The sequence below is a fragment of the Mytilus edulis genome, chromosome 13 (assembly GCF_963676685.1).
Source record: "Mytilus edulis chromosome 13, xbMytEdul2.2, whole genome shotgun sequence".
NCBI classification, from domain to species: Eukaryota; Metazoa; Mollusca; class Bivalvia; order Mytilida; family Mytilidae; genus Mytilus; species Mytilus edulis.
In genome coordinates, this window is record NC_092356.1 from 14,264,458 (window position 1) to 14,277,906 (window position 13,449).

The following is a 13,449-nucleotide window of genomic DNA, read 5'->3' on the forward strand; positions in this document are numbered from 1 at the left end:
AATCTATGCATTTGAAATTGAATTTGACAATAGGAATTTTCCAGCATCGTGTAATGATGAATCCCGATATGACTGTAATATGTGCCACTGGACATGAATCTTAATTTTTTTGATCTTGTAATACGTAGAAGAATAGGAGAAAATTAAAGCAACTTAGCTTTCAACTTTTATCTACCATTCTAGAGAAAACCTAGGTATTTAGTAATACCTTAGAATTGCAAGGACCAAGCAACATAGAAGGGACCTATTTTTGAAGGTTGATGTGTCCATCATATTACATATGTGGCAACCTTTTGTAAAAGTCTTGTACTAAGTTAAAAATTAGTTATTATTTAAGTTCCATTGCTAACTTAAAGTCGACACCTTATAATGTAGAATATCTTTTTTGAATAGAAAAGGGTGTTTTAGATTTTTGACGATTGCAAAATTTCCGAGAAAGAATCGAGCAGTCCCTCTTCGAATGCAGCATTCACTATCTTAATAGACATGTCTTTGACAAGCAATACTGTGAACCACTGACAGTGTCTTTAAAGATCCAATGTGAAAAAATGTCAAAAATGGGTTACAGAGTAATGTCCCTGCTAAACTGAAGTGTGCATGTTTCAGCTCTGTGATTCCCAGTGAAGACATATTTTTTTTAGTTAAAACATTCGAGGTACACAGTCTGTAGAATGAAACAAAAGTTAAAGATGATGCTAGTCTTGGCGTTAACTCAAAAATTTATTTAATCGGAACTGGTTAGATATGAAATGAAGTCACAAGACACATGTGGGTCAAAATCTTTAATTGTTTTTACATAGGCGGTAATGGTAACGTTTTTTCCTGTAGCTCAGTCCATATCGTTAACTTGGATATGTATGATAGCTTGTTTCGAAGCTGTGACATTTTCACATATGTGGTTAAATTTTCGGGGTACGAAGTGAGATTACTTTTTCCGTAAATTAGCAAACCCCGAACATCCTGTTGTGATGCGGCTCCTTGTGGTAAAATATCCCCTTTTTAACACAATAAGTTCTTTGAAAATTTAATACTTTGAACACATTCAATAGCTCCATAGTTTTTACACATTTATTCTATGTTCCTCTACTTTCCTAATCACCACAAATAATTAAGTTCAGTCATTTGCTAAAAATAGAAATATGTCCAATATCACTACACAGAGATTTTTTCTTTACACGTGACTTTTGAGTTCCTCATTTCAAGGCGCATTAGGGATGTTGTCCCATGTGAAAAGTCGCTGCTTGAAAAGGCAGAGTTGCCCTTCGTACAACTTAAACACGTAGTCCAACAATGGCTCAATGATCTACAGCATAATAAAAATATCACAAAGTTCACTATTAAAGAAATAACATGAATAAAACTTTTAGCCATTATAGATTTTTATATGTAAAAAAAAAACCACAACATAAATAGCTTACCTTCATAAAAAATTACAGGAACTATATTCATAGACAACTGATTACGAGCGACCAAACAGGTCAATATTAAACATCAGATCATTTCGTCGTTTTCTATTGAGTTCTTTGAGTTTCTCGTTTGCTTTTTTCTCTGGCTTATTTACGCATGACATAACACCTTAATTTCATGTTTTAATATATATCTTATATATACGTGTGTCTTGTGCATCAATATGCAATATGGGGTAAACGTCAAGGAAACAGCAATCTAGCAACATAAATACCAAAAGATATGTGTTTGGTTTGAATGAAAGCCAGATATATGCGAGTTTTTTCTTTCACTCAACAAGATAGCATCCCAACGACAAAAATGTATTAAAACGAACTATGCACTCGGCTACTGTTCTATTTTTTTACACTCTTTATAAAACCTCTTGCTATATTCAATTTGAAAGATAAAAGAACACAACTATCTATCAAACGAAAACTGGATCAAGTGAGAAAAAAGCTTCTTTCATTAGTACAAATTATTGCTTCATTGCTTATTTCAGAGTTCGAAGCTTGGCCAGACTCCAAAACTATGTTTGACATTTTCCAGCCGAATGTCAGTAGTTTTCTCCTGGTGCACCAGCTTTCTTCACCATTATATAGCTGGTCGCCATGAAATAGCAAATAATAATAAAATTGGCGTTAAAGACCAATAATGAATAAATCAATCATTGTATATATCAGACGTTTCACACACAGATCTTATCCTTCATTGAGCAAGAATCTATGCATTTGAAATTGAATTTGACAATAGGAATTTTCCAGCATCGTGTAATGATGAATCCCGATATGACTGTAATATGTGCCACTGGACATGAATCTTAATCTTTTTGATCTTGTAATACGTAGAAGAATAGGAGAAAATTAAAGCAACTTAGCTTTCAACTTTTATCTACCATTCTAGAGAAAACCTAGGTATTTAGTAATACCTTAGAATTGCAAGGACCAAGCAACATAGAAGGGACCTATTTTTGAAGGTTGATGTGTCCATCATATTACATATGTGGCAACCTTTTGTAAAAGTCTTGTACTAAGTTAAACATTAGTTATTATTTAAGTTCCATTGCTAACTTAAAGTCGACACCTTATAATGTAGAATATCTTTTTTGAATAGAAAAGGGTGTTTTAGATTTTTGACGATTGCAAAATTTCCGAGAAAGAATCGAGCAGTCCCTCTTCGAATGCAGCATTCACTATCTTAATAGACATGTCTTTGACAAGCAATACTGTGAACCACTGACAGTGTCTTTAAAGATCCAATGTGAAAAAATGTCAAAAATGGGTTACAGAGTAATGTCCCTGCTAAACTGAAGTGTGCATGTTTCAGCTCTGTGATTCCCAGTGAAGACATATTTTTTTTAGTTAAAACATTCGAGGTACACAGTCTGTAGAATGAAACAAAAGTTAAAGATGATGCTAGTCTTGGCGTTAACTCAAAAATTTATTTAATCGGAACTGGTTAGATATGAAATGAAGTCACAAGACACATGTGGGTCAAAATCTTTAATTGTTTTTACATAGGCGGTAATGGTAACGTTTTTTCCTGTAGCTCAGTCCATATCGTTAACTTGGATATGTATGATAGCTTGTTTCGAAGCTGTGACATTTTCACATATGTGGTTAAATTTTCGGGGTACGAAGTGAGATTACTTTTTCCGTAAATTAGCAAACCCCGAACATCCTGTTGTGATGCGGCTCCTTGTGGTAAAATATCCCCTTTTTAACACAATAAGTTCTTTGAAAATTTAATACTTTGAACACATTCAATATTTAATCGGAACTGGTTAGATATGAAATGAAGTCACAAGACACATGTGGGTCAAAATCTTTAATTGTTTTTACATAGGCGGTAATGGTAACGTTTTTTCCTGTAGCTCAGTCCATATCGTTAACTTGGATATGTATGATAGCTTGTTTCGAAGCTGTGACATTTTCACATATGTGGTTAAATTTTCGGGGTACGAAGTGAGATTACTTTTTCCGTAAATTAGCAAACCCCGAACATCCTGTTGTGATGCGGCTCCTTGTGGTAAAATATCCCCTTTTTAACACAATAAGTTCTTTGAAAATTTAATACTTTGAACACATTCAATAGCTCCATAGTTTTTACACATTTATTCTATGTTCCTCTACTTTCCTAATCACCACAAATAATTAAGTTCAGTCATTTGCTAAAAATAGAAATATGTCCAATATCACTACACAGAGATTTTTTCTTTACACGTGACTTTTGAGTTCCTCATTTCAAGGCGCATTAGGGATGTTGTCCGATGTGAAAAGTCGCTGCTTGAAAAGGCAGAGTTGCCCTTCGTACAACTTAAACACGTAGTCCAACAATGGCTCAATGATCTACAGCATAATAAAAATATCACAAAGTTCACTATTAAAGAAATAACATGAATAAAACTTTTAGCCATTATAGATTTTTATATGTAAAAAAAAACCCACAACATAAATAGCTTACCTTCATAAAAAATTACAGGAACTATATTCATAGACAACCGATTACGAGCGACCAAACAGGTCAATATTAAACATCAGATCATTTCGTCGTTTTCTATTGAGTTCTTTGAGTTTCTCGTTTGCTTTTTTCTCTGGCTTATTTACGCATGACATAACACCTTAATTTCATGTTTTAATATATATATTATATATACGTGTGTCTTGTGCATCAATATGCAATATGGGGTAAACGTCAAGGAAACAGCAATCTAGCAACATAAATACCAAAAGATATGTGTTTGGTTTGAATGAAAGCCAGATATATGCGAGTTTTTTCTTTCACTCAACAAGATAGCATCCCAACGACAAAAATGTATTAAAACGAACTATGCACTCGGCTACTGTTCTATTTTTTTACACTCTTTATAAAGCCACTTGCTATATTCAATTTGAAAGATAAAAGAACACAACTATCTATCAAACGAAAACTGGATCAAGTGAGAAAAAAGCTTCTTTCATTAGTACAAATTATTGCTTCATTGCTTATTTCAGAGTTCGAAGCTTGGCCAGACTCCAAAACTATGTTTGACATTTTCCAGCCGAATGTCAGTAGTTTTCTCCTGGTGCACCAGCTTTCTTCACCATTATATAGCTGGTCGCCATGAAATAGCAAATAATAATAAAAGTGGCGTTAAAGACCAATAATGAATAAATCAATCATTGTATATATCAGACGTTTCACACACAGATCTTATCCTTCATTGAGCAAGAATCTATGCATTTGAAATTGAATTTGACAATAGGAATTTTCCAGCATCGTGTAATGATGAATCCCGATATGACTGTAATATGTGCCACTGGACATGAATCTTAATTTTTTTGATCTTGTAATACGTAGAAGAATAGGAGAAAATTAAAGCAACTTAGCTTTCAACTTTTATCTACCATTCTAGAGAAAACCTAGGTATTTAGTACCCACTAAACACATAACGTTCAAAGAACGTTGTGGATTGGTTCCTGTAAGGTTATTTCGGACCTTAACGTTACACGAACGTTGTAAGAACGTTAAAATGAAACGTTACAATTCAACGTTCTAGGAACGTTTTGTTTTAACGTTGTGTGGAAGTTTCAGGTTGGTTATGTTACAAATAATACGTTGTAGAAACGTTTAATATTAGTTACTTTTTTACGTTACTTTACTAACATTCTTAAAACGTTCGAATAATGTTCCTCATTTTTTTGAAAAAAATAATCTTTCCAAAAAAAATAAAAAAAATAGCAAATTAATAGCAAAAAATGCAAGTAAGATGTTTGCCGTCTTGCATGTTAATCAAACCTTTATTTTGTTTCAGAAAGTGAATGCTGATAGTTTTTAAAACTAAAAAACCGACACTGCATTAAGAACATAATAACTTTTTATTCCTTAAACATATAGATTGCTCGATTGAAAGTTAAAATTCATTATTCTCATTATTTATTTGTGAAACATAATTAGCAATTATAACATGTATAATACATAATGATATTTGATACAGCCATTATGTTAATCAAGCATATTCTGATAAGGTTGACCTATAGAATGATGTTGACCAGATGTTTAACTTAGACAAATTTCAAAGATAGTTGCTATGGTAATTAAGGTTATAGGAAATCTAAGTGTAATGGGATAGTCACTTTTGAGACTATTTTCTGTCGTGTATTTGTAAGAAAGCAGTGATAACAAAGAAAACAAAAGAGAAAATCGTATCATCTAAAGAGAAAGAAACATGTAAGTTGATTGTTACTTTAAACATTCTGATATATATATATATACGTATATGATTATGAATGACAAATAATACATGTTTTTTAACCACAAATAAAACTTATTTTATTTCTGAAATCTTTGTTAAATGTGAAGATTGCATTAATAACCCTTATCAATGGAAAGGTGTATTTTCGAATTTTCCTTGTTACATACTGTTTCAGAATGTTGTTTAATTATTTTTAGGTCATACAAATTTAAAAGAATTGGACAAAATGCACAATAAATTACTTTAAGTTAGTAACATAATAGCAATCCTTAATGCCACATCGGATTCGAAATTTGAAAATATATACATGATATATGCATAATTAAAATGTTAAATATTATAATACCGATAATGCTGTTGTATTTAGATTTGATTTAGATTTTTTACTAGAATTATTCATTTAGTTAGAACATTTTTTTACATGGTTCTGTTTCCTGTATCCATATCTACCCTCAATTTTTAAACTTTTTAAGCTAAACTTAGCTAGCACAGTGAAGTCTAACAATCTAAATAGATGTTGGAAGATGTGGTATGAGTGCATTATGCCTATATGGCATCGCATTGTATAGTCTAGTTTTAAACAAGAGTCTTTTAGGATTTATTATATTCATACGAAGTATACATTGAGTATTCATTTGTTCATTTCTTTATTACAGGGGCAGTAAAATAATTTTTCTGAAGATTTGCTACACTGGATAAGAATTAAACAAAAGACATATTCAGAAAAAAAGTTCCAAATGAAAGAGTAGCAGAAAACAAAAGGAACACTCTTGTAAATACAACCCATGTTAGATTACAAAACTAGGAAATAACTGTATAAACCTAATGAAGTGAAATTACAGAACTAGGGAGTAAGTGCATGAACATGATGAAGTGAATTACAAAACTAAAAAATAATTGTATGAACCGAATGAAGTGAAATTACAGAACTAGGAGATAACTGTATGCACCTAATGAAGTGAAATTACAGAACTAGGAAATAACTGTATGAACCTGATGAAGTGAATTATATAACTATGAAATAACTGTATGAACCTGATGAAGTGAAATTACAGAACAAGGAAATAATTGGATGAATCTGATGAAGTGAATTACAGAACTAGGAAGTAATTGTATGAACATGATGAAGTGAAATTATAGAACTAGGAAATAACTGTATGAACCTGATGTCAGAAGTGAATTACAGAACTAGGAAATAACTACATATGAACCTGATGAAGTGAATAACATTTACAGAAATGAAACATCATGACTATACTTTATAATTTTCATTCTAGATCTGATGTTGCAACGTGTAGATACATAAAATTAAACTTTTAAGAATTTGCTCCTTGTCTAGCTAAAATAAATTATGTATTGGTATCATATCTTTTTATTCATTATTTAAGAAAAAAAGGTAACATGGATGTGTTGATTTAATTCATTCAAATATGGGTACAATTCCTGGAGAGAAAGATTAATTGATTGTTGTTTGCTAAAACGTTCAGTGGCAAAATGTTCATGCGTGTTCAGGAAGATGGAGAGAAAAACAACGTTGAGCCAATGAATGTAGATACGTTGGGCCATTGTTGTGCCAACATACAAATGTTGTCTGGGACTAGGTTAAATTTGGGTTCCAGATTGGTAACAAATGATTATATTTAGGTTCCAGATTGGTTACACAAGGTTCTATAAAGGTTTCTGATTCGTTACACAAGGTTCTATTAAGGTTCCAGATTGGTTATACAAGGTTCTATCAAGGTTCCAATTTGGTTACACAAGGTTCTATTTAGGTTCCAGGTTGGTTTTCCATAACGTTATATCATAACGTTCTTACAACGTAACTGGTAGTCCACACTTTTACGTTCCTACAATGTCCTACAAGGGACCTATTTTTGAAGGTTGATGTGTCCATCATATTACATATGTGGCAACCTTTTGTAAAAGTCTTGTACTAAGTTAAACATTAGTTATTATTTAAGTTCCATTGCTAACTTAAAGTCGACACCTTATAATGTAGAATATCTTTTTTGAATAGAAAAGGGTGTTTTAGATTTTTGACGATTGCAAAATTTCCGAGAAAGAATCGAGCAGTCCCTCTTCGAATGCAGCATTCACTATCTTAATAGACATGTCTTTGACAAGCAATACTGTGAACCACTGACAGTGTCTTTAAAGATCCAATGTGAAAAAATGTCAAAAATGGGTTACAGAGTAATGTCCCTGCTAAACTGAAGTGTGCATGTTTCAGCTCTGTGATTCCCAGTGAAGACATATTTTTTTTAGTTAAAACATTCGAGGTACACAGTCTGTAGAATGAAACAAAAGTTAAAGATGATGCTAGTCTTGGCGTTAACTCAAAAATTTATTTAATCGGAACTGGTTAGATATGAAATGAAGTCACAAGACACATGTGGGTCAAAATCTTTAATTGTTTTTACATAGGCGGTAATGGTAACGTTTTTTCCTGTAGCTCAGTCCATATCGTTAACTTGGATATGTATGATAGCTTGTTTCGAAGCTGTGACATTTTCACATATGTGGTTAAATTTTCGGGGTACGAAGTGAGATTACTTTTCCCGTAAATTAGCAAACCCCGAACATCCTGTTGTGATGCGGCTCCTTGTGGTAAAATATCCCCTTTTTAACACAATAAGTTCTTTGAAAATTTAATACTTTGAACACATTCAATAGCTCCATAGTTTTTACACATTTATTCTATGTTCCTCTACTTTCCTAATCACCACAAATAATTAAGTTCAGTCATTTGCTAAAAATAGAAATATGTCCAATATCACTACACAGAGATTTTTTCTTTACACGTGACTTTTGAGTTCCTCATTTCAAGGCGCATTAGGGATGTTGTCCCATGTGAAAAGTCGCTGCTTGAAAAGGCAGAGTTGCCCTTCGTACAACTTAAACACGTAGTCCAACAATGGCTCAATGATCTACAGCATAATAAAAATATCACAAAGTTCACTATTAAAGAAATAACATGAATAAAACTTTTAGCCATTATAGATTTTTATATGTAAAAAAAAACCCACAACATAAATAGCTTACCTTCATAAAAAATTACAGGAACTATATTCATAGACAACCGATTACGAGCGACCAAACAGGTCAATATTAAACATCAGATCATTTCGTCGTTTTCTATTGAGTTCTTTGAGTTTCTCGTTTGCTTTTTTCTCTGGCTTATTTACGCATGACATAACACCTTAATTTCATGTTTTAATATATATATTATATATACGTGTGTCTTGTGCATCAATATGCAATATGGGGTAAACGTCAAGGAAACAGCAATCTAGCAACATAAATACCAAAAGATATGTGTTTGGTTTGAATGAAAGCCAGATATATGCGAGTTTTTTCTTTCACTCAACAAGATAGCATCCCAACGACAAAAATGTATTAAAACGAACTATGCACTCGGCTACTGTTCTATTTTTTTACACTCTTTATAAAACCTCTTGCTATATTCAATTTGAAAGATAAAAGAACACAACTATCTATCAAACGAAAACTGGATCAAGTGAGAAAAAAGCTTCTTTCATTAGTACAAATTATTGCTTCATAGCTTATTTCAGAGTTCGAAGCTTGGCCAGACTCCAAAACTATGTTTGACATTTTCCAGCCGAATGTCAGTAGTTTTCTCCTGGTGCACCAGCTTTCTTCACCATTATATAGCTGGTCGCCATGAAATAGCAAATAATAATAAAAGTGGCGTTAAAGACCAATAATGAATAAATCAATCATTGTATATATCAGACGTTTCACACACAGATCTTATCCTTCATTGAGCAAGAATCTATGCATTTGAAATTGAATTTGACAATAGGAATTTTCCAGCATCGTGTAATGATGAATCCCGATATGACTGTAATATGTGCCACTGGACATGAATCTTAATTTTTTTGATCTTGTAATACGTAGAAGAATAGGAGAAAATTAAAGCAACTTAGCTTTCAACTTTTATCTACCATTCTAGAGAAAACCTAGGTATTTAGTAATACCTTAGAATTGCAAGGACCAAGCAACATAGAAGGGACCTATTTTTGAAGGTTGATGTGTCCATCATATTACATATGTGGCAACCTTTTGTAAAAGTCTTGTACTAAGTTAAACATTAGTTATTATTTAAGTTCCATTGCTAACTTAAAGTCGACACCTTATAATGTAGAATATCTTTTTTGAATAGAAAAGGGTGTTTTAGATTTTTGACGATTGCAAAATTTCCGAGAAAGAATCGAGCAGTCCCTCTTCGAATGCAGCATTCACTATCTTAATAGACATGTCTTTGACAAGCAATACTGTGAACCACTGACAGTGTCTTTAAAGATCCAATGTGAAAAAATGTCAAAAATGGGTTACAGAGTAATGTCCCTGCTAAACTGAAGTGTGCATGTTTCAGCTCTGTGATTCCCAGTGAAGACATATTTTTTTTAGTTAAAACATTCGAGGTACACAGTCTGTAGAATGAAACAAAAGTTAAAGATGATGCTAGTCTTGGCGTTAACTCAAAAATTTATTTAATCGGAACTGGTTAGATATGAAATGAAGTCACAAGACACATGTGGGTCAAAATCTTTAATTGTTTTTACATAGGCGGTAATGGTAACGTTTTTTCCTGTAGCTCAGTCCATATCGTTAACTTGGATATGTATGATAGCTTGTTTCGAAGCTGTGACATTTTCACATATGTGGTTAAATTTTCGGGGTACGAAGTGAGATTACTTTTTCCGTAAATTAGCAAACCCCGAACATCCTGTTGTGATGCGGCTCCTTGTGGTAAAATATCCCCTTTTTAACACAATAAGTTCTTTGAAAATTTAATACTTTGAACACATTCAATAGCTCCATAGTTTTTACACATTTATTCTATGTTCCTCTACTTTCCTAATCACCACAAATAATTAAGTTCAGTCATTTGCTAAAAATAGAAATATGTCCAATATCACTACACAGAGATTTTTTCTTTACACGTGACTTTTGAGTTCCTCATTTCAAGGCGCATTAGGGATGTTGTCCCATGTGAAAAGTCGCTGCTTGAAAAGGCAGAGTTGCCCTTCGTACAACTTAAACACGTAGTCCAACAATGGCTCAATGATCTACAGCATAATAAAAATATCACAAAGTTCACTATTAAAGAAATAACATGAATAAAACTTTTAGCCATTATAGATTTTTATATGTAAAAAAAAACCCACAACATAAATAGCTTACCTTCATAAAAAATTACAGGAACTATATTCATAGACAACTGATTACGAGCGACCAAACAGGTCAATATTAAACATCAGATCATTTCGTCGTTTTCTATTGAGTTCTTTGAGTTTCTCGTTTGCTTTTTTCTCTGGCTTATTTACGCATGACATAACACCTTAATTTCATGTTTTAATATATATATTATATATACGTGTGTCTTGTGCATCAATATGCAATATGGGGTAAACGTCAAGGAAACAGCAATCTAGCAACATAAATACCAAAAGATATGTGTTTGGTTTGAATGAAAGCCAGATATATGCGAGTTTTTTCTTTCACTCAACAAGATAGCATCCCAACGACAAAAATGTATTAAAACGAACTATGCACTCGGCTACTGTTCTATTTTTTTACACTCTTTATAAAACCTCTTGCTATATTCAATTTGAAAGATAAAAGAACACAACTATCTATCAAACGAAAACTGGATCAAGTGAGAAAAAAGCTTCTTTCATTAGTACAAATTATTGCTTCATTGCTTATTTCAGAGTTCGAAGCTTGGCCAGACTCCAAAACTATGTTTGACATTTTCCAGCCGAATGTCAGTAGTTTTCTCCTGGTGCACCAGCTTTCTTCACCATTATATAGCTGGTCGCCATGAAATAGCAAATAATAATAAAATTGGCGTTAAAGACCAATAATGAATAAATCAATCATTGTATATATCAGACGTTTCACACACAGATCTTATCCTTCATTGAGCAAGAATCTATGCATTTGAAATTGAATTTGACAATAGGAATTTTCCAGCATCGTGTAATGATGAATCCCGATATGACTGTAATATGTGCCACTGGACATGAATCTTAATTTTTTTGATCTTGTAATACGTAGAAGAATAGGAGAAAATTAAAGCAACTTAGCTTTCAACTTTTATCTACCATTCTAGAGAAAACCTAGGTATTTAGTAATACCTTAGAATTGCAAGGACCAAGCAACATAGAAGGGACCTATTTTTGAAGGTTGATGTGTCCATCATATTACATATGTGGCAACCTTTTGTAAAAGTCTTGTACTAAGTTAAACATTAGTTATTATTTAAGTTCCATTGCTAACTTAAAGTCGACACCTTATAATGTAGAATATCTTTTTTGAATAGAAAAGGGTGTTTTAGATTTTTGACGATTGCAAAATTTCCGAGAAAGAATCGAGCAGTCCCTCTTCGAATGCAGCATTCACTATCTTAATAGACATGTCTTTGACAAGCAATACTGTGAACCACTGACAGTGTCTTTAAAGATCCAATGTGAAAAAATGTCAAAAATGGGTTACAGAGTAATGTCCCTGCTAAACTGAAGTGTGCATGTTTCAGCTCTGTGATTCCCAGTGAAGACATATTTTTTTTAGTTAAAACATTCGAGGTACACAGTCTGTAGAATGAAACAAAAGTTAAAGATGATGCTAGTCTTGGCGTTAACTCAAAAATTTATTTAATCGGAACTGGTTAGATATGAAATGAAGTCACAAGACACATGTGGGTCAAAATCTTTAATTGTTTTTACATAGGCGGTAATGGTAACGTTTTTTCCTGTAGCTCAGTCCATATCGTTAACTTGGATATGTATGATAGCTTGTTTCGAAGCTGTGACATTTTCACATATGTGGTTAAATTTTCGGGGTACGAAGTGAGATTACTTTTTCCGTAAATTAGCAAACCCCGAACATCCTGTTGTGATGCGGCTCCTTGTGGTAAAATATCCCCTTTTTAACACAATAAGTTCTTTGAAAATTTAATACTTTGAACACATTCAATAGCTCCATAGTTTTTACACATTTATTCTATGTTCCTCTACTTTCCTAATCACCACAAATAATTAAGTTCAGTCATTTGCTAAAAATAGAAATATGTCCAATATCACTACACAGAGATTTTTTCTTTACACGTGACTTTTGAGTTCCTCATTTCAAGGCGCATTAGGGATGTTGTCCCATGTGAAAAGTCGCTGCTTGAAAAGGCAGAGTTGCCCTTCGTACAACTTAAACACGTAGTCCAACAATGGCTCAATGATCTACAGCATAATAAAAATATCACAAAGTTCACTATTAAAGAAATAACATGAATAAAACTTTTAGCCATTATAGATTTTTATATGTAAAAAAAAACCCACAACATAAATAGCTTACCTTCATAAAAAATTACAGGAACTATATTCATAGACAACTGATTACGAGCGACCAAACAGGTCAATATTAAACATCAGATCATTTCGTCGTTTTCTATTGAGTTCTTTGAGTTTCTCGTTTGCTTTTTTCTCTGGCTTATTTACGCATGACATAACACCTTAATTTCATGTTTTAATATATATATTATATATACGTGTGTCTTGTGCATCAATATGCAATATGGGGTAAACGTCAAGGAAACAGCAATCTAGCAACATAAATACCAAAAGATATGTGTTTGGTTTGAATGAAAGCCAGATATATGCGAGTTTTTTCTTTCACTCAACAAGATAGCATCCCAACGACAAAAATGTATTAAAACGAACTATGCACTCGGCTACTGTTCTATTTTTTTA